Source organism: Rhinatrema bivittatum, chromosome 1 (genome assembly GCF_901001135.1).
Source record: "Rhinatrema bivittatum chromosome 1, aRhiBiv1.1, whole genome shotgun sequence".
NCBI lineage: Eukaryota > Metazoa > Chordata > Amphibia > Gymnophiona > Rhinatrematidae > Rhinatrema > Rhinatrema bivittatum.
The window spans coordinates 765,248,449-765,275,102 of NC_042615.1; the positions used below are offsets into that span (position 1 = coordinate 765,248,449).

General features: G+C 40.8%; 1 protein-coding gene across 4 annotated transcripts in view; it reads right to left on the bottom strand.

The window, feature by feature from the left end:
• Positions 1-26,654, bottom strand: part of NEDD4L (NEDD4 like E3 ubiquitin protein ligase) — a 907,002-nt gene that overhangs the window by 657,746 nt on the left and 222,602 nt on the right. The gene's annotated exons all lie outside the window — the stretch shown is intronic.

Genomic DNA, 26,654 nt, shown 5'->3' on the forward strand with positions numbered 1-26,654 from the left:
AGAATATCAGATATGATCTCCTCCAGATCCCACTCTTGATCTGTGTACAGAACAACTTCACCCCAAATATCATACTGCTAAATGCATAACCCTGCATATTTTTGCATTAAACTTTAGCTGATCAACTCTAGACCATTCCTCATGCTTCATGAGTTCCTGCCTGATGTTTTCAACAGATCCAGGATATCTACCCGGTTGATTATTTGCTTAATATCCATAATATCCAAAGCCCTTCTGCAGTCGCTGATGAAGATGTTGAAGGGAAAGGAACCGAGGAGCAATCCTTGTGGCATATCACTTCCCGCAGAGTGAACTCCATTTACCACTATCCTTTTTCCTCTCCGACTCAATCAAATTATAATCCAGTCAGTCATTTTAGGGCTCCATATCATAGGGCGCTCTGTTCGTTTCTAAATCAGTTATGTGAAACCGTGTCACATGTGGTCTCTGGAACAGAAAAATGTACTTGGCTGCTTTGTTTATGGTCAGTGTTTACATATGGGTATGTTATTTACAATGGTAATAGACTGCAAATTAGCAAAAGTACAAGTTCAATAAGCTAAAATGTATCAGATACACTGCTTTCTGCCCTATTATATTTCTTTTTCTCCTTCAGTGTTTCTCTGTACTTTCATCAACACACCTATTTATCAGCAATCTTTTAAACGAGATTGCTCACTGTCAGGTCGATACAGTTATGCCGCGTTAGAAAGAGTGCGGTAGTGCCAGGCGCACTCTCGTTCCCCGCACGCACAGTTCTCTTCACCTACCGATCGATACTCTCTTCAAATTGCATGCAAATGCATGCCGCGTCTGCGAAGCGTTAGGCAAGCGTTAGGCCTGCGCAACCCATTTTACTGTATAGGCGCTAATACAGCACCTATACAGTATCCTGGGTGCGCTGGTACCTGTCATTTCAAATGACATTTGAAATGACAGGCACCAGGAAGTGGATGGTTCCCCCCCTCCCGAAGCAAGGCGCAGGGCGAAAATTAAAACGGGAATAAAGTGTAGAAAATGGGGGTAAAACCATATTAACATTGCAGCGTAAGTTGTTTATATATATGTATAAATACCTGTCACTTTCCGAATCCCCCAGGCATGCGGTCATTGAGGCGGCAGCGGGAGCCAGCGAGCGGGTGGGCGCGCGTTCGATCCAGGCGGCGGCGGGAGCCGGCAGGCGGGTGGGCGCGCATTGGATCGAGGCGGCGGCGGGAGCCGGCGGGCGGGTGGGCGCCCGTTCATCCAGGCGGCGGCGGGAGCCGGCGGGCGGGTGGGCACGTGTTCGATTCAGGCCGCGACCGGAGCGGGCGGGTGGGCATGCATTCATCCAGGCGCAGGGAGCCGGCGGCGAAAAGCGGCCTCCGGCAGCCCCCACCGGCAATGAATGAATGCGCCCCTGTGCGACCCGTTCGATTTCGGCACTCAAGGTGTGACGTCACGACGCTTGACGTCGCCTTGAGTGCCGAAATCGCTCGGGTCGCACAGGCGCGCATTCATTCAGGCGGAGGGAGCCGGCGGCGAAAGCGGCCTCCGGCAGCCCCCACCGGCAGTGAATGAATGCGCCCCTGTGCGACCCGTTCGATTTCGGCACTCAAGGTGTGACGTCACAACGCTTGACGTCGCCTTGAGTGCCGAAATCGCACGGGTCGCACAGGCGTGCATTCATTCACTGCCGGCGGGGGCTGCCGGAGGCCGCTTTCGCCGCCGGCTCCCTCCGCCTGGATGAATGCACGCCCAGCCGCCCGCGGCCTGTATCGAACACGCGCCCACCCGCCCGCCGGCTCCCACCGCCACCTAGATCGAACGTGCGCCAGCCCGCCGGCTCCCACCGCCGCCTCGATCCAACGCGCGCCCACCCGCCCGCCGGCTCCCGCCACCACCTCGATGACCGCATATAAACAACTTACGCTGCAATGTTAATATGGAGGTCGTCCATGGTTTTTTACACTTTACTCCCTTTGGTTTTACCCCCATTTTTTCACTTTATTCCCGTTTTAATTTTCGAACACCACACTAACACCAAGTAGAGGGTAGGCGGTAAACTAACAGGTTAAGGACGCGGCAAAATAGCGGGTTACAAAGGAGATAATCTGAGCGCGCGTCACAGTATCGGAGGGGAATAGCTAATTCCTTCATTATACAGCTAATTCGTTCATTTACATATCATATACATGCTGGGTGCGGAAAGGGTTATGTGTCTGTTTTAAGAAGCGCTAAGGACGCGTGAAACTGGAGACTGTATCGCTGGATCGCCTTATGCGTCCGAATTGTGCGCTCACAGCAGGTTACAGACGGGAAATCTTCAACCGCACGTTACAGTATCGATCTGTGTGTAATAGGTCTAAAACAGAATTAATTGCTGTTATTTTCATACACACCATTTCTAAAGGGCAATGTTTAGTTTCTTTATCAATGGGCAACAGTTTCTCCTCCATTCAGACCCTTATAGCACTTAGGCTGATCTCATATTTAGTAATGACCGACAATCCAGAGTTTAATCATCAGAATGCCCCAAACAAAAAAATGATTCATCATCAGGTATTAAAAACTCAAGCAATGTTTCCATAAACTCAATTGCACTAGACTGGTCTACAGCCAAAATGCTTCCAAAATGAATGTAGTCATACTTTACTAAATTTGGGTTACTGTGAACAAAAGTGATGCTTAAAATTGATTGGCTTTAATTTTCAAGATATGCTGCTGGGTCAGTATATACTACCTTTGACCTGGGAATTGTGGAGGATAAGTGCATTAAGAAGGGAAAAGATCTTAAATTAAATCAGAAATGACTAAAATACATCTTTGACTGAATCTATGAATAAATCTGTGACTGGGTCTGGATAGTACTTGCTTTTTGCCATCAGTTCCAGTTGGTCATGCAGTCAATGTGAAGGAAATGTATGACAAAATGCGAATGGAATAGTTGTGAGAGAGATTACCGTTGCATTAAGCTAATCTGGCCACTCTGACAGTCATTGGAGCCTGGGAGGAAGAAAGTGTTCAGCATCCAGCACTTGTTGAATCAAGGAAGATTTTGTTACCACAACAAGCTGGGTCTGAGGAAGAATTCTGTCAATGCAAAGTCTGTGCTGTGACGCAATCGGGCCTTCCCCAGTACTCTCCCAGTCCGCTCCAATTAAGGAGCAGACTGGGAGGGAACTTCCCTACCCCCCCCCCTGCCTAACCTTCCTTCCCCTCTCCTCCCCCCCCGAACCTAACCTACCTTACCTGAATTTTTGTTTATTTTATTACTTACTGCTCCTCAGGAACAGAAGTAATGGCCGCTGTCCCGGCCGGTCTCCATCCCGCCCAGAATATGCCCCCCGGCCCGCCCCTTTCTCAGGGCCCAGCACTTGTGTGTGTATCGCCACTTATGCGAGGCGCACAGGGCCCGGCCATGCACATAAGTGGCGATTTTTACACGCATGTCCGATTTAAAATGCGGCCGATATATAATAGTTGTTGGCCTCTTGTTTCCTAGTAAATTTTATTTCTATAATCCTTTTGCAGATTTAATTTTTAAAGCGTTCCAGAAACAGGACAGGTGAAATATTTTGCAACCATAAATACACGAAAAGGCCTAAGTTTACAATTTATGATTAAAACTCTATCATCTTCGCACTATCTATGCAAGGAACAGAAGTAAAATGTAAAACCTTAAATTGAGGGAGAAGCAAGTAAAACGAAAGAGTAAAAAGCCCCTCAACTCCCTGGGAATACACGGAGTCTCTCAGCCAGGGTAGAGTCTGGTACAGGGCTCAGGACCTTAAGGACATGAAAGAATAGGAAAGACTATTTTCCAGGTTACTAGAGCTAAGAAGAGCCCAGAGGAATATGGGGGAGGAGTTTTCTGAAAACAGGAGCTGGCAGGGCCTAATGAACAGACCTGAGAGGAAAACAGGCAGAAGGGCTACACCCTCTCGGGAAGGATTTTAAAACACAGCCCACTATCACAGAGGAGGAGGAGATGGAAATGGAAAGGCCAGAGACAGGGGAGCCCGTGGACATGGATGTTGACCAACTGAGGGTTTGTTTTGTTTTTTTTAATCTGCAAGCAGAGTATAGGTTTGGCACAACAGTGGGCTGAAGGAGAGAGTTTGTGGCTCTGCTGCAAGGCTTGAAGTTGTACTTAAACTCATGTATTGTCCATACAGTAACATTACTGCATTTATTCTTCTGACCTCCTATTTGGAGGGTGTGACTGTTTTTCTCTTTTGGAGTAATTCTTTTCCTCTGCACTCCACGCTTACCTTAGAGTGAGCAAGCTTGATCCTTAGTAGCAGCCCATGGCCTCCAGACAAGGGGCCAACTAGACTGGGGAGGATCCTCCTTGGAAGCAGGGCAGTGCTGAAAGGCCTTGCAATCCCTACAGGAGGACCAGGCCCTTCCCATCCAAAACTACTGCAGTGAAGAATTAGCAGCAGAAGCTTCAGCTGTGTTCGGCATGCCACTGGACCCAATTAGGGAAGATCGACAAGATATTAAATATCATGGCAACAGTAGCCAATCAGCTGGTTTAATCATATCTGAATTCTGCACGTCGTCATCAATAACAAATGGAATATTTTATCGCTGCAGCAGACATAAAAATTTATATACCAGTGTTATCGGAGGGTTCAAGAATGTGGCAAAAAAAAAAAAGTCTAAACAGTCAGTCTTTTAAAATTCTAACTGGGATCCACGGGGAATAAAATAACTGTCCATCATGATACAAGCCAACATTTCACACACATTCAACTACACACTTGATGCAAGCCCATAAGTTATTTTATGTATACTTGGTTAATAGAAGCAAGCCAAGTGGATGGGAATAGAATGCCTATCACAAAGGAATCTTATTCTCTGGAGGATGCAGTGTACACTACAATATTAAAACATTATTGAAATACTGCTAGCATGTAGACCGGAGGCAGTTTTAATATGGATAGATTATAATCATTAAAAAAAAAAAAACTTGACATACTGTAGCTGAAAATATTCTGATTTATTGACAAGCTGAAAAATGAACGCAATAATGAAATTTATTACACATACTGACTTTGAGGAACAAAAGCATTTCTGTTCTTTAAATAAGGCTAATAAAATTAACTTGAGACATAATATTTCATTTTCTCTTCCGCAGAGTACGACATTTTTTCATCCTTACTTTCTGTAACACAAGAACTTCTGATATCTGTAAGAATGATACCCCTGTCATCCATAAAAGTGAATAAGTCAATGAACAGGATGCTATAAAACAGTCACAACCCTTGCATTAAATGTGATTTATGAGCTCTGTGGTTGGCCCACATTTGTTAGGACTCTTTAAATCAAATATACAGCAGGGACCTTGCATACTGTAAATTCATATCCTCTGATTCATAAAGGAAGGTGATTTTGTTTGCTCTGGAAAAAAGAAAAACTTCTCCACAATGTCGTTTTCATGGATTGCATTAACAGCAAGATACACCCTTATTTCACAGGGATGAAACGGAGACTGCAACGGCCACGCAAAAAATAAAAATGAGCACATAAAAGGATTAATCAGATATCACTGTCAGACTCATGGTACAGGACACCAGAGGATGCTTAGCAGTGAGAAAGCGAAGTCAAACCAGGGATCAAAGAGAGTCAGTGATACTGCATTAGGGAGGGAAAATGGGAATGCTAGATGCAGTTCAAGGTCTTAATTCTGCTGTCAATTTCTCATTTTCTTTATTGAGAGTTGTGAAAAATTCTGCTCAGATTTGGTTCTCACACTTTACATGAAATTTTAGGAGTTTATGATAATAGGGGATTTCAACCTACGTTTTGACTTACCTGCAGCAGCAACTTAAATAATAAAGGTAGGGGGGGATTTAGATATGGCTGGGGGCGGGTTAGATAGGGAAGGGAGGGGAAGGTGGGGGGGGGGGGTGAAAGGAAAGTTCCCTCCGAGGCCGCTCCAATTTCAGAGCAGCCTCGGAGGGAACGGGGAAAGCCATCGGGACTCCCCTAGGGCTCGGCGCAGCAAGGTGCACAAGTGTGCACCCCCTTGTGCGCGCATGTTATAAAATTGGGTGTAGATTTGTGCGCGCCGAGTTGTGCGCTCAAATCTATGCCTGTGCATAGGTTCGAAAATCTGGCCCAAAGAGTATTGTATAAATCTCTTTTCATATATTGCATATGAGATGATTTACATACATTTTGTCAAAGCATGACTTTCATACTCAAGTTTTTGTTTTGATTATTGTAATGCTCTGTACTGTTGATCACCTAAGAATCTGCTCTCAAGTCCCTGCAGTTAATGCAAAATGCTGCTGCTGGTTTGATAACTGGGTGTGTCCCATAAGAACATATTACCCCTCATTTAAAAAATCTGCATTAGTTTCCAGTCAAGCAGCATGTCAAATTTAAGATTACTGCATTGGATTTTTTAAGATGCTAAATTGTAAAAGCCCAAATTATTCAGATGATCTCTTGGCAAGATACATGCCTAGTCTAACTGCAATTTAGGTCTGCGTTTTACTGGAGAAACGAAAAAAGGCCATTATCCATTCCAGGGTCAGCTTTGTCGAATCTGTTGCCTAAATACCTTCGAGAAACAGATGATTATAAAAGTTCCAGGTGACAGCTTAAGGCGGTTTACTTCTAGGAGTCATTTGGGTAATAAGCGAAGGCTGGCATGTGTAAAATAGTTGTGCTTGGCAGGTCAGGACAAGTGCTAAGTTTATTTTTTTTTTTTTTTTTTTTTTTTTTATAGTGCACGATTGCTTTAATCTGTTGGTTTTATTTAGTGCTTTTATTTTATTTGTATATTTTATGGTAATCCGCTTAGAGGGTTATCTTCAATGTAAGTGGAACATAACTTTTTTTTTAATACAATAAATAAATGAATATTAAACTGTGGAATTTGTTGCCAGAGGATGTGGTGAAACCAGTTAGCTTAGCTGGAATTAAAATGGGTTTAGACAAGCTCCCGGAGGAAAACTCCATAACAATCACTAGGAAGGATAGCGCATAAACCAAAATTATAGGCAAACAATAACACAAAACAAATAATACACACTAAGCATTACTAACTGTGTGTCAGCAAGCCAGGAAAAGAAGAGCAATACCTCTCTTACTCAGAGGTATCCCCTTTTTCTCAACCATTCACCCATATTCTTAGTAGTTATTTAAAAAAAAAAAATGTTGCATGTAAAAATCTTCACAAAGAAGGTAAAAGTATAAATGTTACCATCCACTCATTCCAAAAGATTTTGACCCCTACAAATAGACCAACAAAATGCCCTGAAGTCAACTGACGTTGCAAAGAGACTGCATCAGGGGGAACTTATTTCTAAGGTGTAGTCGCTCCAAACCGGATCTCTCAATCTCTGCAAGTATAAGAGAAATGGGGTCATATGGTCCATAAACCATTATTAGCTACGCAGACTTAGGAAAGCCACTGCTTATCCCTGGTTATGAACAAGAAGGACTGGGATCTATTATTTGGAATCCTGCTAAATACTTGAGACCTGGCTTGGCCACTATCAGAATGTTGAGCTTGATGGACCTTTACTCTGACCCCACTATGGCATTTCTTACATTGCTTATTCTCATGGCAGCCCAAAGCAGGCGAGATATTCACTGAAACATAGTTATATCAGATCTTAATGACCAGCAATTGCATGTTTATGAGTGCTGAATACACTGAGATGCATTTTCATGCTGAATTTTGAAGTTGAGCTACATTTTCAGAAAGAAGATAAGTGATGCGTCACATTTATGCTGCTGTTTCAGAGTTGAACATTGAATATTTGAATTTTTGGAATTGAATTAAGCTGTGTATCTATGAAAAGCTAAGTGTCGGTTCATATTTATTTTGTACACCTCTGAGCCCTTTTAGTTTTTGAAGAGAAAAGAAAATTTTATAAAAATGAATGTTAACAAAAAAGGGATGTCATTAAAAAATACACTCTGTTGTGGGCTAGGATTACATTTTCAACAGTTTTTCAATCAAAAAAAGGGCATGTATAGACTTTAGAGATTTTTACCACAATTTATAAATGCCCACTTATAAAACAAATGTGTCCATCACTTTAGAATATATATATTTTATGGGCCATTCACAGTGGGTTACTTGTTGTTCTTATTTAGTTACATAGTTGTAAATGTCCTCCAAGGTTCTTCCTAGAAGAAGTGTTTCAAGTACATGTTCTAGCGCACATGAGAAGGGTCTTCATCAGTCTAACATAGCAGCTCTAGGGGGAACAGTGATTGTTTTTTTGGGAGAGAAGCAAGATTGCCTGCCTGCTCTTTGAAGGTTTTTCCTATTCTCATCATTTCCAATGGAGAAACCACTAGACAGTGTGTGAGGGGAGAGAGGGGGGGGGGGCATGGAGAAGGAAAAGGAGGAGAGTTCCAAGGGTCCGGAAGAGGAGGAGGAGGACAAAAGGGACTGGCTCAGTGGGGCAGTGACAGGATATGGAGTGGACTGGAGGAGGCAAGTGAGAGCTGCAACAGGGGTGGTAGAAGGGATAGGTTGGAGGATGAATTAAAAGCAGCTGAACTAGGGTGAGGATGGGGTTATGAACTCATTAGGGGAGGAAAGCACCCTTTGCTATGACTGTCTTCAACTGTTCTCACCCCAAAACAAATCATCATGGGAAACAGGGTTGGAAGCGGAAGGCAAGAATATGTGGTGTATACATTTTATCCTTGACAAGCAGGCCCTGGAAGCATTTTAGAATCCTCCTGGTCTATTCTCCTTATTACCTCAAAATAAGCTTAATCAATAGTTATTTTTGTCAGTATAGTATGAAACCACAAGGCATGTAAAATTTACCTAGGAGAAACGACAAACAAGATCTCCGAAAAATCTCTTCTAGAGTCTAATGTGATTGATTTAGTGGAGATGCAAATATCAAATAGGTTTACTAACTTTTATAAAACAAGACTGTTCTTTGTTCCTTCATTTAATTAAGATTCATTCAATATGCAATTATCATTACAGTATTGTTTTCAACAGTTATATCGAAAAGCACTTTTTTCTAATTCTGAAACTGTGACTGCCATCTCTTTAGTAACATCTAAACTTTCATGGGTCCCACCTGGAGCAGAATACCAAGCTATTCATACTTATTCACAGTTGCCTTTAGAGAATTTAAAGACAAGAGCACAGGATATGACATAATATTACACAGGAAGAGTCGAGACTGATGCAAGAAATAGCTCAGGATCCCCAAATTGTCATAAAACCTACAGACAAAAGTGGAACATTGGTGATAATGTCAAAGTCTCAAGATATGAATGAAGCACTTAGACAACTATCTGATTTGACATTTTACCAAAAACTATCAGTGGATCCTACTTCTGAGATACAATCAAGACTGTGTGATCTTGTAGAAGATGTGAAGTATTTTTCCAAGAAAGCCATTTTTTTGTTGCACCATCATTCCCAAGATCCATAAATATTTAAAGAATCCACCAGACTGTCCAATCATTATCAAATGGCTCCATCCTTGAGTCTATCTCAAACTTTTTAGATATTTTATTAAACCCTAGGATATTCAAAATTCCATCATATGTCCGAGATTTTATTCACGTGATTATTATTTTGGCTTCCATATCTGATTTGGAGAATAAACAAGTCACCTTGGTAACTCTAGATATTGAGGCATTATACACAAATAGCTCCCAACAAGAGGCCTAAGATATAGTATGTAATGTTTTTTATACCTTGGAGTATAAATATTTTCCAGTAAGTTTTCTCAAGTAATTGGTCACACTGGCACTTTTTTGGAATATTTTTGTCTTGATAAGAGGTTTTACTTACAGGTTAATAAGATTGCCAAGAGTGCAGCCATGGCATTCAATATAGCAAACCTCCATGTGACTAAATTTGAAGATCTTTTGTCGACTTCTCCTTTTCTCCATTTATACATCTATGGAATCATTATATTATTGATGATTTTATTATTTGGGCTGAAACAGATGAATCTTTGAAATCATTTTAACTGGATAAATTAGTGAAAATTTGTGGTTTCAAATGAATAGCAGTAAAACTAGTGTCCCTTTTCTAGATATTATGATAGAATATTCTCAGTCTAAGTTTGTCTCCATGATTTTCCAGAAAGAGACTGAAAAATACATTACTGCATTAATGAAATTGTCAATTCACTGTTAATTTGTTACCGATGAGTCAATTTTTCCAGCTACACCATTTATGTTCATGTAAATACAATTTATTTATTTATTTATTTATTTATTTAGCATTTTTCTATACCGACTTTCCAATAACAAAATTATTGATCAATTCGGTTTACATTTTAAACAATAACAACAATGACAAGTAAATGTCTTACAATGAACAGGTCGAATTAACTTGGATTAAGATATATGGGGGTAATAACATAATTAACATGAGCGGTGCCTAATATAGGCTAGAGGCTGGGTTTTAATGATAGACTGCCAAAGATAATAGACTGCCAAAGATCATGTGATTTCTAGAGAAGATCTATATAGTTCTCTAGCGTGTTACCACTGAGGGGATATTGGCAGGGATATTTCGCAGGTTGATGTTATGGGAAAGCTTGGTTGAATAACCAAGTCTTGAGCCTTTTTTTAAATGTAATGGAGCATTGCAGTGATCTGAGCTCTGATGGGAGAGAGTTCCAGAGTTTAGGCCCAGCTGTGGAGAAAGCTCTTTTACTTAATGCTGACTTCATCGGTGGAATTTGAAGGTTGTTTTTGTAGGCTTGTCTCACTGGTCTGGAAGATGTGTGGAGTTGGAGAGGGAATGTGAGCTCGAGTGGTGCCAGGTTGTGTATTGCCTTATGGGTTACTGAGAGCACTTTGAATAGTATTCTGAATTTGACGGGAAGCCAGTGTAGGCTTTTTAAGATGGGTGAGATGTGGTCTCTTTTGTTGGACTTGGTTAGGATCCTCGCTGCAGCGTTCTGCAGCATCTGTAGCGGTTTTATGGCGTTGGCAGGGAGACCCAGTAGAAGAGAGTTGCAGTAATCTATTTTCGTGAGAATGATTGCTTGTAGAACTAATCGGAAGTCTTTGAAATGTAGGAGTGGTCTCAGTCTTTTTAAGACTTGTAATTTGAAGAATCCATCCTTTACAATGTTATTTATGAGTGATCTGTAATTCATTTGGTTATCCAATATAACTCCTAGATTTCTGACTTGTGGGGTTATTGTTAATTGAGTTGACAAGATGGTACTTGGAAGTGTGTAGGTTCCGTTTTGGGAAATGAGGAGATATTCTGTTTTGTTTTGATTAAGGATCAGGTTGAGGTTAGTGAGTAAGTTGTTGATGGCTTGTTGGCAAGAGTTCCAGAAGTCCAGAGTTTTTTGGAGAGATTCGGTAATTGGAATCAGTATCTGAACATCGTCTGCATATAAGTAGTGGACGAGATTCAGGTTGATGAGGAGCTGGCAGAGTGGCAGAAGGTAAATATTGAATAAGGTTGGAGAGAGTGATGATCCTTGTGGGACTCCTAAGTTGCAGGTGACTGGTTGAGATTCTTCCTTGTTGATCTTGACCTTATACTGTCTGTTCTGTAGGAACGATTTGAACCAGTTGAGGGCCTCATCTCTGATGCCAATTTCTGCCAGGCGATCTATTAATGTGTTGTGATTGACCGTGTCAAAGGCTGCTGTTAGATCTAGGAGGATGAGAAGACACGGTTGTTTGTTTTCAAGTTTAAGTAATATTGTGTCCGTTAATGAGATTAGGAGGGTTTCAGTGCTTCGAGATTGGCGGAAACCGAACTGCGATGGGGAAAGAATTTTGTGGTCGTTTAGGTATTCTGTTAGTTGTTTGTTTGCAACTCGTTCTAAGATTTTTGCGATGAATGGTAGATTAGCTATTGGGCGAAAATTGGCTGGGTTCAATTTTAAATTGAAAGCTAAAGAGATGCGTTCTCGTTTTATTACAGAGGGACTATCCTGGCTAAATTATTCAAGATGCATACGAGAGAGTTTTATATTCTGATCAGGATCAGCTATTAAACACTTATGCACAAAAACAATCTAGATTGATGTGTATTGCTTTTTCCAATTTAACGGCTGGTGTAAAGCATATTATTCTTCGCTATTTGACTATTCTTCAATTGCATCCTCCATTAAGGGAACTTTCATGTATAGAATATATGTGCGGTATTAATATTTGAGATTTGAAAACATTGCCTTCTGAGCCCCCACTTAATGGTCACAAAAATGCAGACAGTACTGTATGTGCTTACACTACTGAATTGTCAGTTTTTCTACATCTGAAAATACAGCAGACATACACTGCCAATCACAATATGCAATATATATTTATCATTCAATGTTCTTGTCATCTACCATATGTGGTATAAAAACAAAATGAACAGTTAAAAATCCACATTATTTAACATCGGAGTTTTATCAGCAGTAACTGCTCCATTAATGATGCACCGTAAAAAAAAAGATCATGCTTTGCAAGACCTCTGTTGGTTTGAGGTCCACCAAATACATATGCCATAGCAAGAGGGAATACTCCATGAATTTTTGCTGAAAGTGAATTAGGATGGATCAATAGGCTTGGTTTAAACATGTTTATGGAGTGAGATATCATTATCTGATTGGTGACTTTTTGAGATGTTTCTCATTTAATGTTTTTTCATTATAGAACACTTTTTGGATTGGTTAATAATTTAACTTTAAGTCTCTAAACGACGGAGCAGCTCTCTGCACATACAATAGTGGAGTAAAGGTAATTTTGGTCTTTAAGCAATTGAATACAGATGATATTTAAAAAGAAGCAACACCAAAACACAGGTACGTCGAGTAATAGAAAGGATATTACTTTTATGAACAATGGGATCACCACCAAGATGCAGGAAAAGTTAAATATTTTTTTCACTTTGACTCCTCACTTGATTTTGGAGGCACTTCACCATTTTTCTGCTAAGTTACCCATAACTATCTTGAAAAACTGTTGATAAAGACTGTTTTATTATATATTTTTTTTGGTTGTAGTAACTCACATACACACACTGCCAGGTGGATATGATTATATCTGGCTTTATAGGCTTGTTTCAAATTGAATAGGTCACCCTGAAACTGCCACGTGATGTGAAAGTCCATTGTGCAGAAATTAAGCCAACTTGCAGAGTGGATTTGTGAGAGTAAAATTTACCTGCCAGGTTTTGGGGACTACACCCAAAGCATGAAATTCTTCAGTTTTTATGAATATATGCTAACCGGACCAACCAATTTGGGATTATTTCCTTTTCAAAAGCAGTTCTTATCACCACGAATTAAACTCAAACTGCATATTCCTTGTGTAGAGTCTCTTATTTTATAAATGTATTTGATTAAAAATTGTAATGTGAAGCAATATTAATTCTTTTATCACAGGCTTTCAACTAAAATCAATGAATTTGTTAAATGTCTATCAAAATGTTAGTTACTAATATTATAAAGTAAAATGAATAGTGGGAAACTCATAAAAATGTAATAATTTGGTATAATTAGTATACTTTTTACACTATGCTCCTAATTAAGAACACAGAAAATGAAATTACCCTTAACAAAAGGTAAGCATTAATTGTAGGCTTTCAAATATGTTCAGCTCCAACAAAGTCACGACTTACTTTAATTCCACTCTATGTATTGTTATAGCTGAAGCTTCCTCTGTAACTGCACATCTTTATCAGCCACAATGGCTGTAACCTACCACATTCCACATTAGCACAGAAGCTTAAAGAAATATGGATTTTGCTTGTTTATGCACCCAAAAATGCTTTCAGGACAAAACATTTTTTGTGCATATACATCATATTTATACTCAAAAACCATTGTCCCAGCATCAGAACTGCTTCTGCCCAGAGACTATCGCTGGTGCTGGAAACTTGACTCCACCTCTGACCAGGAGTAAAATTTCTAGTTCTAAGAAAAACAAGTTAAGCCAGAGTGATTCTTGGCATGGGCGGGGGGAGGGGCAGGGGGCAATAACTAATGCCTTCATTAGCAAGGGTCTTCCATGTGAGGATAATAAGCAATACAAACAGTTTTATGTGCATGTGTGTGCAAAACTCCTTGCTGCAATAGGAGTAAAGTTTGCATACAAAAAAGAATGTAAGTAAAATTGAGTGTTCTCCTAAGCGCACCTTATTACATCGGGCCCACAGCTGCTTATAAAGAGATACAAATGCATGTTCCTTTGCTTCGTCTAGCTGGATTTCTGTACTGTAAAGTTGCTTCCATTCTCTCCAACTCCAGATCTGTCTGTAGCAGAATGTGCCTAAACAGTTGCTCTCTGCAATCACCAACTGTATAATTGTCTAAAGTGATAATATGCTAATAAGGAAGTCATGCATTCTTTTTTTTTTTTTTTTTTTTGGCAGTCTCCCATAGACAACCATCTTGAAGAGAGAGGAACACCATCAGTTAGGAGTTTGGAAGCTTTAGGCTCCCTGGCAAAGGTCATTCCTTTGAGAACTAGCTTTCGAGCCCACTGAACAGGAGGCAATTCTAGATGCAGACAATTTGCAGGGCAATTCTAGGAAGATTTTACCCAGTAAACCAAGCAGTTATCTGGGTAAAATGGGAGGCCTACCAATTGCCCTCCCCCTCAGTAGGTAAATGTACTTGCACCAAAAGAGGGGCTGGGTGGTGTTGGTTGACGGCAGGAATTTCATTTGGTAATTTCCATGCATATTTAAGGCAGACTTTGTACCTGCTGCACTGGCCAGCGCACATTTTGAAAGGAAAACTCCATGGAGAGCGCCCCTGAAAATATGCTTGCAGGTCATCATGTAACGTGCCCCATTAGGGTCTAACTAATCACTGTATGATATGGTTTAGTTTTAAGACTTAAACCATGCTAAGACAAGGGGCCTAGACCTCAAGCGGTTTGACTACCCTGAGGAAACCCCCACCGAGAACAAAAGATCTAACATTTACAAAGATATCACAGGCAGCATTAAAAGGGAGCAAAGAGCAAGCAGCAAATCTCTGGGAATGGGAGGCATAGCAAGGGGAAGAGGGAAATAAACAAGACAAATACTGGTCTCCAAAGGGATAGCATAAGTGGTAAAAGCAAAAAGACTTCCATTCAAAAAGTTTAAAATACAAAGAAGGAGGAAGATTCGCAGACAGCAGAACAATGGTTCAAGCAAAGGAGAAAACGGCCTAATCAGTTAAAAAAAAAAAAAAAAAAAAGGGAATAAAATCAGCTTTGAATATACAAGAGAAAGGAGAAAAGGAAGGGTGAGGTGCCTAATGCAGAACATAGGGTGAAATGGGAACAAATCCATTTACAGAAGAGGAAATACATAAACCACTCCTACAAGGAAAAACAAATAAATCAATGGGACTTAATGGATTCCACCTCCAAAGCTCAACGTGGTGACTATTGCTAACAACTCTTTCCAGCTTTCAAGTGACTGGCGGAGAAGAAATGTTGTGCTGTTCTACGAACATCAGAACAAAGATAAAGGTGGTCACACTGACCTGTCCATCAAACTTTGGTAATGGTAAAGTTATGGAATAGGACAAGGCAATACCTTAAAATTGGCATTTTACAGGATACTAGAGTAGACAACATGGTTTTATTACAAGGGCAATAACTTATTTGTAACCCCAATTCCTGTTTAACACTTTTTTAAGACGCTGCTGTTAGACCATCATAATAGGCATCACTGTGTGGTGTTATACAGCCATTATCACTCTGCCTTATATTTAATCATTGGTCAGTCCATTGTTCAAATTTTTCAATTTTTATGTGCTTCTCTCACCCGTGATTTAAAATTTTCTCTATAATTCCATAATAGCTTGGACATACTTTACTTATCTTATCTTCTTATGACACGCGTCCTTGTCTTTCCTTGTTATTTCCGCTGCTGCAAACCAACCATGAATTTTCTGCCCAAATTTCCAGCAATGAGGAACATTAGCTCACTGCTTTCTTCATACCCGACCCTGTACTGTGTTTCGGACTCTGTGACGTCCTTCATCAAGGGCTACGTATCTGCGTTTTCAAAGCGGCATGGCATTTCTCAGCGAGTTCAGAGTGATAATGGCTGTATAACCCCACACAACGATGCCTATTATGATGGTCAAACAGCAAATAGCAGCGTCTTAAAAAAGGTGTTAAACAGGAATTGGGGTCACAAATAAGTTATTGTATATCGTTTGACCTTTCCATTCTAATTTGGTCGCTCTAAGTTTAGATATAGTGTTTATTACAAGGGCAACATTATTAAACAAATTTGAACAAAATAGAGTATCAGGGAAACGAAGCGGATGCTTGGACTTTCGGAAGACTTTTGATGCTTCCACATAGAACACTAGCCAGTAAAGGAAAAGAATACAAAATATTAATTTAGTATTATAGGAAACTGATAGCCTAGGAAGACCAAGTGGCCCATTCAGTCTACTTAGTTATCCTCCTCTCCAGTTATTTACCATTTGCGTGGATACGCATATAAATTCCCTCTTTTAACCACCAGTTAATCTCTTTTAATCTCCAGTTAATCTCTTTTAATCTCCAGTTGCCATGTTTGGTTTTTTTTAACCTGACCTCATAGCCCTGTCCTCTCTCTCTCTCTCTCTCTCCCAGGCATGCCCATTAATGCTAGGGCTAGAACCCTGGCTGTTCCATGTAGGTCACCCCAGCCTTCCTGGAAGCCTGATGCTGTTAGGGCTAAAAACCATGACCACTCTGTGCTGGTTTCTCTAGTCTCTTTGGAAGCCAGATGCAGCTGACCATTCCCTGCCCAGTTACTTAAATTTTCCCTAACTGGCCTTTCATATGACTGAGCAAACACTCTAGCCCTCTCCTACATTCCTTCTGTTACCCACCATTGTCCTTACTCAAGGCATGTTTAAATTGCCACACTTTTTCTCTGTGAGCTATTGCAGGCATCTATCTCCCTTGTCAATAAAGAAGTATTCTCCTACATTTCCTTTCAGCTTCACATCATGACCTTTTGTCCCTGAATTTCCTTTTCTATAGACAAAGAACTGACATTGCTTTGTAAGTCCACTTCAATGTGTAGAAATCAAAATCAACAAACAAGTTGAAAGTGATGCCGTTTTACTGAACAAACACAATATGTCTGTGACTAACGTTCAAGAGTTACAGTTCCTTCATGTGGTCAGTGAAGAAACAGCACAGTTATACTGGGTTTAAATAAAGTGGACCCAGCTTCATGCTTCTGACTCTGCTCTAGTCACACCCAACATAATGGCACCGTTTTTTCACTGACCTGATATAGGGAGAATATTTTTTTATTTTATTGGTAAACTCTAGGATATGGGTTTGGACCATTGGTAACTATTTATATTCTGGGCCTATTAATTTTGACAGGCCAAATGATATTTATTGACACCTTTGATTTCATTTATTTAATAACATATCCTCATTTTAATTTGTCTGTTGGTATCATTTCATTGATATGTTCTGTTAGTATTATTTACTATTGTATAGCTGTTTCCCTTTTTTTTTTTTTTTACTCATTTGTATTAATTGTGTTATCTTTTAATTTATACCTTGTTCTGAAAGTAACAATGGAAGAAAACAAATTAAATAGCATTTGTTGAAACATTTCTATAATATTCTTTTTTGTCACTTAATTTTTATTGATAAAATTTCAAGTTCCTGTACTTTATTGATTGAATGTCCCTTCTTTCCTTCCATGTATATTGAGATCCTAAGCCTTTCTTCATAGGGTTGGTGTCGCAGGTGTTCTTATCATTTAAACAACCCTTTTTTGAATTGCTTCAATTCTCCATGTATTTGCAGATTTACAACCCCAGAAGGGAACAAACACAGTTATCATGGTGGGATCTCAATAGTGATCCATAGAGAAGCAGTATTACTTTCTTTTTCCTGCTACTAATACCTCTGCATTTGCAATCAAACTTTATCCTTCCCAGATACTTTATTGCATTGACTGGCTGCTTCGAAGTCATCTGGAATTATCATGCCTACATTTCATTCTTGATTTTTAAGCTTCCAGTTCTTGTTCTATAACCTATGGGGTAGATTTTAAAAGCCCTGCGCACGTAAATCCTGCCAGATTTATGCGCGCAGGGCACTCGCGCGCCGGAGTGCCTATTTTGCATAGGCCGCCGGTGCGCGCAAAGCCCCAGGACGCGCGTAAGTCCCGGGGCTTCGTAAAAGGGGCGGGAGGGGGCGTGTCCGGGGCGTGTCCGGGGGCATGTCGGCAGGCCGTGGGTGTGTCCGGGGACAGGTTCGGGGTGGATCCGGGGGCGAGCCGGGAGGGCAGTCCCGAGTCCCCCGGCAATGCGGCCTGTGCCAGGGGATGCCGAGGCGGCAGGCGTAACTTGCACAACAAAGTTAGGGGGAGGATTTAGGTAGGGCTGGTGGGTGGGTTAGATAGGGGAAGGGAGGGGAAGGTGGGGGGACGCGGAAGGAAAGTTCCCTCCGAGGCCGCTCCGATTTCGGAGCGGCCTCCGAGGGAACGGAGGCAGGCTGTGCGGCTCGGCGCGCGCAGGCTGCCGATTGTGCGCAGCCTTGCGCGCGCCGACCCCGGATTTTATAAGATACTCGCAGCTACTCACTTATCTTATAAAATCCAGCGTACTTTTGTTTGCGCCAGTTGCGCAAACAAAAGTACGCGCGCGCGTACTTTAAGATCTACCTCAGTGTATTTAAAGGATTTTTGCATCTCAAAACACATGATTTTAAACATTTTTGTACTGAAGCACATTTTACAAACCCTTGACCATTTGTCTAGTTTATTCAAATCACATTTCATTTTTTTCCTTCACCTACTCCTTCATGTCTACTCTGTTGCAGGTTTTAGTATCTGCAAACAAGCATATTTTTCCCAAGTTCTTCAGCAATGTTGCTAAGATATAGAAAAGAACCCTGGGGTTCCTACTCTAACAATTAATCTTCAGCAGCATGGATTTCATTTACTACCATCCTGTATCCTGCTGCTCAATGAGGTCGTCACCCAAAATACAACTTTCTGGCCTACCCCCATAGCTTACCGGTAATCCATGTCGAACTGTGTCAAAAGGCTTACTAAATTCCAGATAGATATCTATCCCGGATCTGCCACCTCATTAAAGAACTCCATCAAGTTTGCCTGACAGGGTCTGTGAAATCATATTTGGGATCCTGTATGCTACTTATTTTAAGGTGCTAGAATATCTTTGTCTTTCGCAAAGTTTCTATAGCTTAGCCCACTACTAACAACTGATTAATGGGCATATAGCTGCCTGCCTCCTCTAAGTCTCCACTTTTACGTAGTGTGACTAAAACTGCTCTCTTCCAACACCTCAAAACCTTCCCCTTCTTCAAGGTTCAAGTGGAATACAGCTATAAGAGGCAAGATCGGCACATTGTTGAGCTCATTTAGTATCTGGGAGTACACACCATCAATTTCCACGACCCTATCCTCTCTCGATTTTGCATGTACATCTAGTATCCTCCTCTTCTATAATTTGGTTTGCAATTATTTCATATTTATAAATGCCATTTCCTAACTTAAATCCATTGTCTTTCTAAGCAAATGAACTTTAGGGGGTTTTCCCTGTCTTCCTCACCACTAATTCCACTCTCTCTTTTATATTACCTATTCCCCCTTTGCTTTCTCTCTCTTATAAACCTAATGGAGATATTTCTACTTCCAATGAATGTGCAATTTTCTCTTCCTTTTCAGCCTTTGCCTTTATAACAGCTCTCTTGGCTTTTTTCTAATAATTTTACCCACCTTTCTTCATCCTCTAATTTTTTTCTATATTTTGAAGGTTAACATCTAGTTCCTTAGAAAATCATATTGCTCTCTTTTTACCTTTATTAATCTACCTTAAACAGAAATTTGTTGCTTTTTCAATGCTCCCTTTTCTTGCTGACCAAAGTTCCTCTGTACCCTTCAGCTCTCAGAATTCCAATGCAGCATCCTCCATTTGTTTTATCAAAGTCTGCTCTTCTGAAGTTCAAGACCTTAATCATAGTATTTCATTCATTTAAAATCATTTCTATTCCACACTCTCAAAAATCAAGGTGGGTAATGAAAACATTTTCATAAAAAATTACAAACAATAAATTAGTAAGGCCAACATCAATTGCAGACAAACATGAGCCTTGGCATAGTAAAAAAGTTGACGCACCAGTCTAGCATCCTTCTGGCGCTAGCCAGTGCTCTGTCCCATTGTTTTGCCACCTTGAGATCAACAGACACCTGAGGTCTTTCTCCTGATCAGTGCATGTCAACACCTCCGCCACACCCCTTCCCCCGTCACCACCACTTTGGGGGTGCAAGTATCATGCACCCCCAAATCCTTTGGATTCTTGCACCCCCAAATGCATGATACTGCATGCCTTGCACTGAATCTTAACTGCCAAGCCTTCAATCAAACTTTTTTTTAGGTCACTTTGTATTCTGTCTACTTCATGGGACCCCCAAACCTTTCCAGGGAAGGGCTGCATAGGAAATTTGAAATCACCAAGAGGGCTGGGAGCGTCCCCATTCAAGTTTGCTGAGCGAGTAAGGGGAAGAGGAGACATGTTTTGCTCTTTGAATGATTTAAAATGCTAGGAAAGGGAGGGGAGAGAACTCCAAGGAGTGTGGCAGATACCGTGCCAGTAATATCGTTAGATTTCTTGCAAGGTGACAAGCCTACCATACTCCCAAGAAACCTGCTACCTGGCCTCCCTTTCCCATGCAGGTGTCCCCTGAGGTGTGTGCTGTGCAGGCATGTTTGGTGCACCACCTCCCCCTTCCATCTCATTCACCTCCCCTCACTTCACTCTTGCCCCTTTCCCCTACCTTCTAACTCATCCCCTTCCCCTCGCATCTCTTACCCTTTTTACTTCACACTCACCCTTCCCCCTTTCTGCTCATTCTCTCCTCTCTTTAATCTCATCCCATCATTCCCCATACTATGGCATGTGGCCTGGACCTGGCTTGCTGAGCCCATTCTGCCAGCCTGCCATGCTTTGTCTTGGCACCACTGGATATTTTTTCTAATGCACAACGTGGCAGAAAGGCTGGCAGGGTTGCCCTGGCACCACCAGGGAAAGAAAAGGAAGCCTGACTGGCTGCTGAAAAAAAGCTCCTGGCGGAGAGGCCAGAACCAGCCAGCGGAAGAAGAGGTGGCCAAGCTGTGCCTCTGAATGACACTGCTGGGGGACAATGAGAGAGAAATAGGGATGAGTGATGTGAAAGGAGGGAAAGAAAGGGAGGGAAAAATGAATGAGGGAGAGGGGAGAGGGGAATAGAAGACAAGAGAGAGAGAAGGGAATGAATGATTGTAGGTAGTTCCCTATTCCTTTTCTTCAGCAGAGTTTTTCCATCACTGAGATAGGGCTTACTGAGTTTCCAAACTCTTCTCTGTTACCACTTTTGAGAAGAGGGTCACAAATGCCCTTTTCCAAACCCATGGAACCACTCCCGTCTTGAATGATCTATTGAACAAATCCTGAATAAACCTACCAGAACCTCTCTGAGCTTGCTTAGTATCCTTGGCTGTACCTCAGCTGGCCCCATGGCTTTGCCCACTTTTCGTTCTGCTCTACTCTGTTTCTATCTATATCTAGCCAACCATCAGCAATCTTTCTCCAAGGTCTTTTGTTTAGCATTTCTGTTTACTCATTGTCCCTCTCTATGCATTGCTTCCTGTTACCTTTTAGTCTTCTAATTCCACCTCCAGCCTTCCTTTCTCTCATATTCCTGAAACAAGCTGCGTCGCCTCGCTTTAACTCTTTATCAATCTCTTCTTCTGCTCGTGCTTTTGCCAACTTGATTTCTTTGTCTCCTTCAGCTTTGCCAAATATCCTTCTCTGTGTTTATCTTTTTGAGATCCATTGTGCTCTTTGAATGCTAGTCTTTTGACCTTTATTTTTATAAGCGCTATACTGTTCCTTTTCTTCATGCTTTCATCTTCCTTACATAAATATTTGTTGCCCTGACAACTCCTTTGATTTTAGCCGATTGTTCTTCTACTTCAAATATATCCTCATCCTGCCAGCTCCTCATCAAGGTCCTTCCCCATTTTACCAGAACTTTGATATTTGTGTGAATCTTATCCAACCATGCCATTTGATGATCACTGGTGGTCAGATGGATACCCACTTGATAATTTGAGACACTGTCACACTCTGTAAGTACCAAATCCAATAACATCCCTCCCCTTGTAAGCTCTGTTACCAACTATCTAACAAGAGCCCCTTAAAGAACATCCATAATTGCTCTACTTCTAGCTGATTTTGCAGACTGGAGAATCCAATCCACATCTGGCAGATTAAAGCTTCCTACCAACACCATCTCTCCCTTCACTCCCATCTTTTTGATGTCTTCAGTCAGATGACTGTAATTCCTCCGAGTCGCAGGTCTGTAGATCACGCTAACATGGTCCACAGTGCCTGCTTCTTTCTTCATGCACCCTGCATTTTAGTTGCTTTAATATTTCCTATACAAAGAGCTACTCCTCCCCCGCTCTAACATCCAGGGCCAGTGCTAGCTTTTTTCCTGCCCTGTGCAAACAATCATTGCGCATTCTCATCCTTATTCTGTTTTTAATGCTTGTTATTTTTGCAATCAGGGTCAGTACAAGGGTGTTAGGCATCCAAGATAAATCTTACAGCCTTTCTCCGGCTCCCCCTCCGCTCAAGCTGTTTCTACTAACAATTAAAAATAATGCATTTATAACAGGCTTAACATGAAAAAGGACATTCAAATAACAGTATTCTGAGGTAAAAATAGCACTTGCATTATTATATTAAATTTGCATCCATTGTTCTAGTGCAAACCAGAAATGGGAAAAAAAAAAAGATGATTGGAACCCATATGGTATTAGGCCTACTGTAATGCATGTTGGGTGTGGCCTTGGCTGACAAAAAGCCATGAGTAAACTGAATTACAATATAATAAATCTCTTAACAAAACAGCACTAACCGCCAGCACTCAAATAGTGTTCACTAAACAACCACCAAACCTCTGTTCCCTTCCAAAAATATTATTAACTACCAACCATTAAGGGAACTCCCTGATGTGTGGTGATGTGCGGTTGCTATATGTGAGGTAACCACTCTGCTTCTCTCATTTAATAGCTACCGTCTTCATTCTTCAAATGCTTTATTTTGTATATATTTTTTGTTTTTGTATTTCTTTTTTATTATTCATCCATGTACTTCATGTCTATGATGTATCCTCCTCCTGGCGGGCAGCTCGACCTTTTTTAGCGTTATCGGTTCTAGGCGAACTCCTGCCACTTCTATCAGGTCAAAGCCGCCTACCCGACATCGGCCGTGTTTCGACAACTGTTGTCTGCTTCAGGGACCGTGGAGGGATCTTTTTTACCACCTCACGGTTTTCAACAGTTCTGAAGGCACCTTCATGAGAATGTTGTTTAAAGACAAACTGATAGGTACTTTGTGCGGGCATCTTCTGGGGAATGGAAGGTCCCCGGGCCACAGGTCTTACTTGACCAGAGCCAACTTCAATCCATTCATTCTTTGGCTTTTAATTCTGTTTGTGAGCAGGGACAGATTTTCATGATGTTTTATAGTGAAATGGGTTTTTTAACTTGTAGCCAATTACTCTTTAAGATAACTCCTTTTGTTAATATAGAGAAGTGGACACAGCTGGGGCAAGTTCTAAGCTCCAGAGGATCTGCCTTAGGACTAAGATACTACAGTTATTACACTGAGTGAAACACGATGTTATAGATAGTTTATTTCAAAGCAAATTATGATAAAAATGTAATACTTTTGACACTTATTTGTTCTGTGCCTAGGAAGAATATATAAGGAAATCAGTCTATCAGGTAGGTAGGGAGGGATTTTAAGTGGCAAGACTTTCAGACCCAGACTAAACTGGTTGAGCACAAAGATCTGTTTCAAAGTTGGAACAGGGAAAGCAGTCAGATATTTCCAAATCTATAAATTATTTGTTTAGCAGAAGATTAGTACAACGAACTAATATAAATCTGAGATTTGCAGTTCAATTTCAAAAAGCAAGCAAAAATTGAGAAATATGTTAGAAAAGCAAAGTCTGTTTAAAGAGTTTCTCTTCTCTGTGAAAACACAGCGCAATCTGCCTCTGCCATGATGATCTACAGGTCTGTAATTTTGTTAACAAGACTTCAAGCATTTACATACATGACTCTCCACTATGATGCAATATCTCCCTTTCTGCTTCTTTTTGTTCTTTTTTTTATTTTTCCATTACCCAAATTGACTACCATGTATTCCTCTCCTTTTGCTTGCTGGATACTGTATGATGTTACATGATTGATCTTGGGTTTTTATTCTCTTCAAGGCTTATCTTGCTCAACTTACCTGTGTTTGCTTGTGGGAGACAGCAGTCTATGCTTCTCACTCATTTAGGGTTGACAACTGGATCCAGATTTTCAAGAAGGGCTGATCCAGCCTTGGCTTTTTACCCCACTATCTGCATGGACGTAGCTCTGGTGGTCCTATTGGATTTTTCTAAGAAAATGAAGACTACAAGTCCGTGCAGGTAGTAGGATAAAACCAGGACAGGTTCAGCCTCTTTTGAAAATCTGAAGCAAGTTGACTTCCCTACATTCACTTAGTTTAAATTCTGTTCAAAGCAGAAATAATGGCTAATAATCACAAAGCCCCCTCCTAAATGTTTGTTTTAGATTTATAACCTGCCTTTTTGTTACAGATGATTATAGTGAGGAACATTCAAATATATGAATACAAAACAACAAATAAAGTAAATATAAGATTACATCTGAAGCAATAAAGCTACATATATAAACATCCAAATAAAACAGCAGAAATAAAATCTATACTAAGTAGTACTGGAGAAGGCCTGTACAATGAGCCATTACTAAAAAAGCCAAAATGTCTATGGATAAAGAGGCATCATACACAAAGAATTCCAACGAGGAGGAGCATAACAGGAAGAAGCACAACCATACTGCAGATGGAGTTTGCAAAGGAGCCTCACTGAATGAACAAAGATCTTGTTGGCACATAAACAAGACAATATCCTGGATAAGCTGGTTCCAGTCATTTCACTGCTTTAAAGAAGAGGGACTATGTGTGACAGCACACAAGCAACCAATGTAATAATTCATAAGCCCTGAGTTAATACAATCTCTAAAATTAGTATAAATAAACAAGCAAACCTTTTGTACCATTTGCAATTTTTTAGTACTCCTAATAGGTAAGCCTAAGTCCAGAAAGTTATTGTACTCAAGGTGCAAAATGATGAATGCATGAATAATTGTTGCCAGGTCTCTCTTCTGTATGAGCTCATCCTTAAAGAGTATAACCACACCCCAACTGATGCCAAAATATTAAGTAGTTTTGATCCACTACTGTTTAGCCATAAAATTTAGGTTTTGATGGATTTAATAATACCTTGCGAGCTCTCAGCCACTTATTTGTCACTAAACAGTAATTTAATATATCAATGGCTTCATTACAGAACGAAGTGAATTGTAAAGCTGTGTATCATCTGCACAACAGTGATAACATAATCCGAATATGTTGCATATAAATATCACATAGGAGTAGTGAATGACTGGAGCCTCGAGCTGCTCCACAAACAAGAGGCCCAAGAGCAAATACATTTTTCATCTAACTGCACAGATTGTGCTCTCCAATAAAGAACCAAACCAATCCAAGACTATGCGTCCCATTACGTAAGCCGGTGATTGTGGTCAATGTTATCAAAAGCTGTAGTTATATCCTGTAACACCAGCAAAGAGTTGTGGCCATTATCTAACTTTTGACATAAGTCATTTGTAAGGATAACAACAGGGTCTCTGTTCCATGCTAGTTCTAACTGCAAACAGTCAGGATAATTCATAGTTACCAGGAATTCCTGGAACTGTAAGAAAACTGCTAGTTCCATAATTTTTCCTCAACTGGGAATATTAGAGCATGGCTTAAAATACTCAGAGTTAAATGATCCAGTGACAATTTGTTTTAAAACAGTCAGTTTCTGGATTATTTTAATTGCTCTGGAAAAGAACTTTGGGACAAAGAAGCATTGGCAATAGTAATTGAACAAAGATTTTCTCCTTGGTTGCCTTTCTCTCCCAGGATGGACAAGAATGAACAGTTCAGCAGCTTCATTTTAGTCATGATTATGTCTGAGCAGCAAACATTCCTGAATTCAGTTAAAACCTTGGTTAACTGAGGTCGTGCGAAGCAGTGAGTCAGTGAAGACTTGTTTCCTGCGGCTCCAGGTGCCTTCCCTCAGGATACTTTACCACCTGGATCCATCCATCTCCTACAAGCCAACTTAACTACATTGTGGCAATAACACTCGCTTGACCAAAAAGGAGAAGGAGAAGCAAAGTCTGCTGGAAGAGAAAATGGCCACTGCGTTGGACCCTGTTTTAACTGGAGAGCTTACAGCAGCTGCAGTTGTTGCGGCTCTAGCCTCACGATTCAATGACCTCACAGATTGCAGACATTAAAAACTCCTTGTCAGAGTCTCATGCGCGATTGGAGACTGTGGAAGGATGGGTTGGCCTAAAAGAAGATGAGTTGTTGGCACTAACCACGAAGACTGAAAAGCTCGAAAAATTGGTTAAAGCACACGAAGACAATATCAACGATCTTAAGAACCGTTTCCGATCTAATTTGCGGTTCGTAGGTTTCCCTGATTCCATTGCTGTCGACAAACTTCAAGAGATCCTGGAAAAATGGCTGGCAGAGGAATTGGGTCTGGCAGACCTTGTCAACCACTTGCGAATAGAGCACGT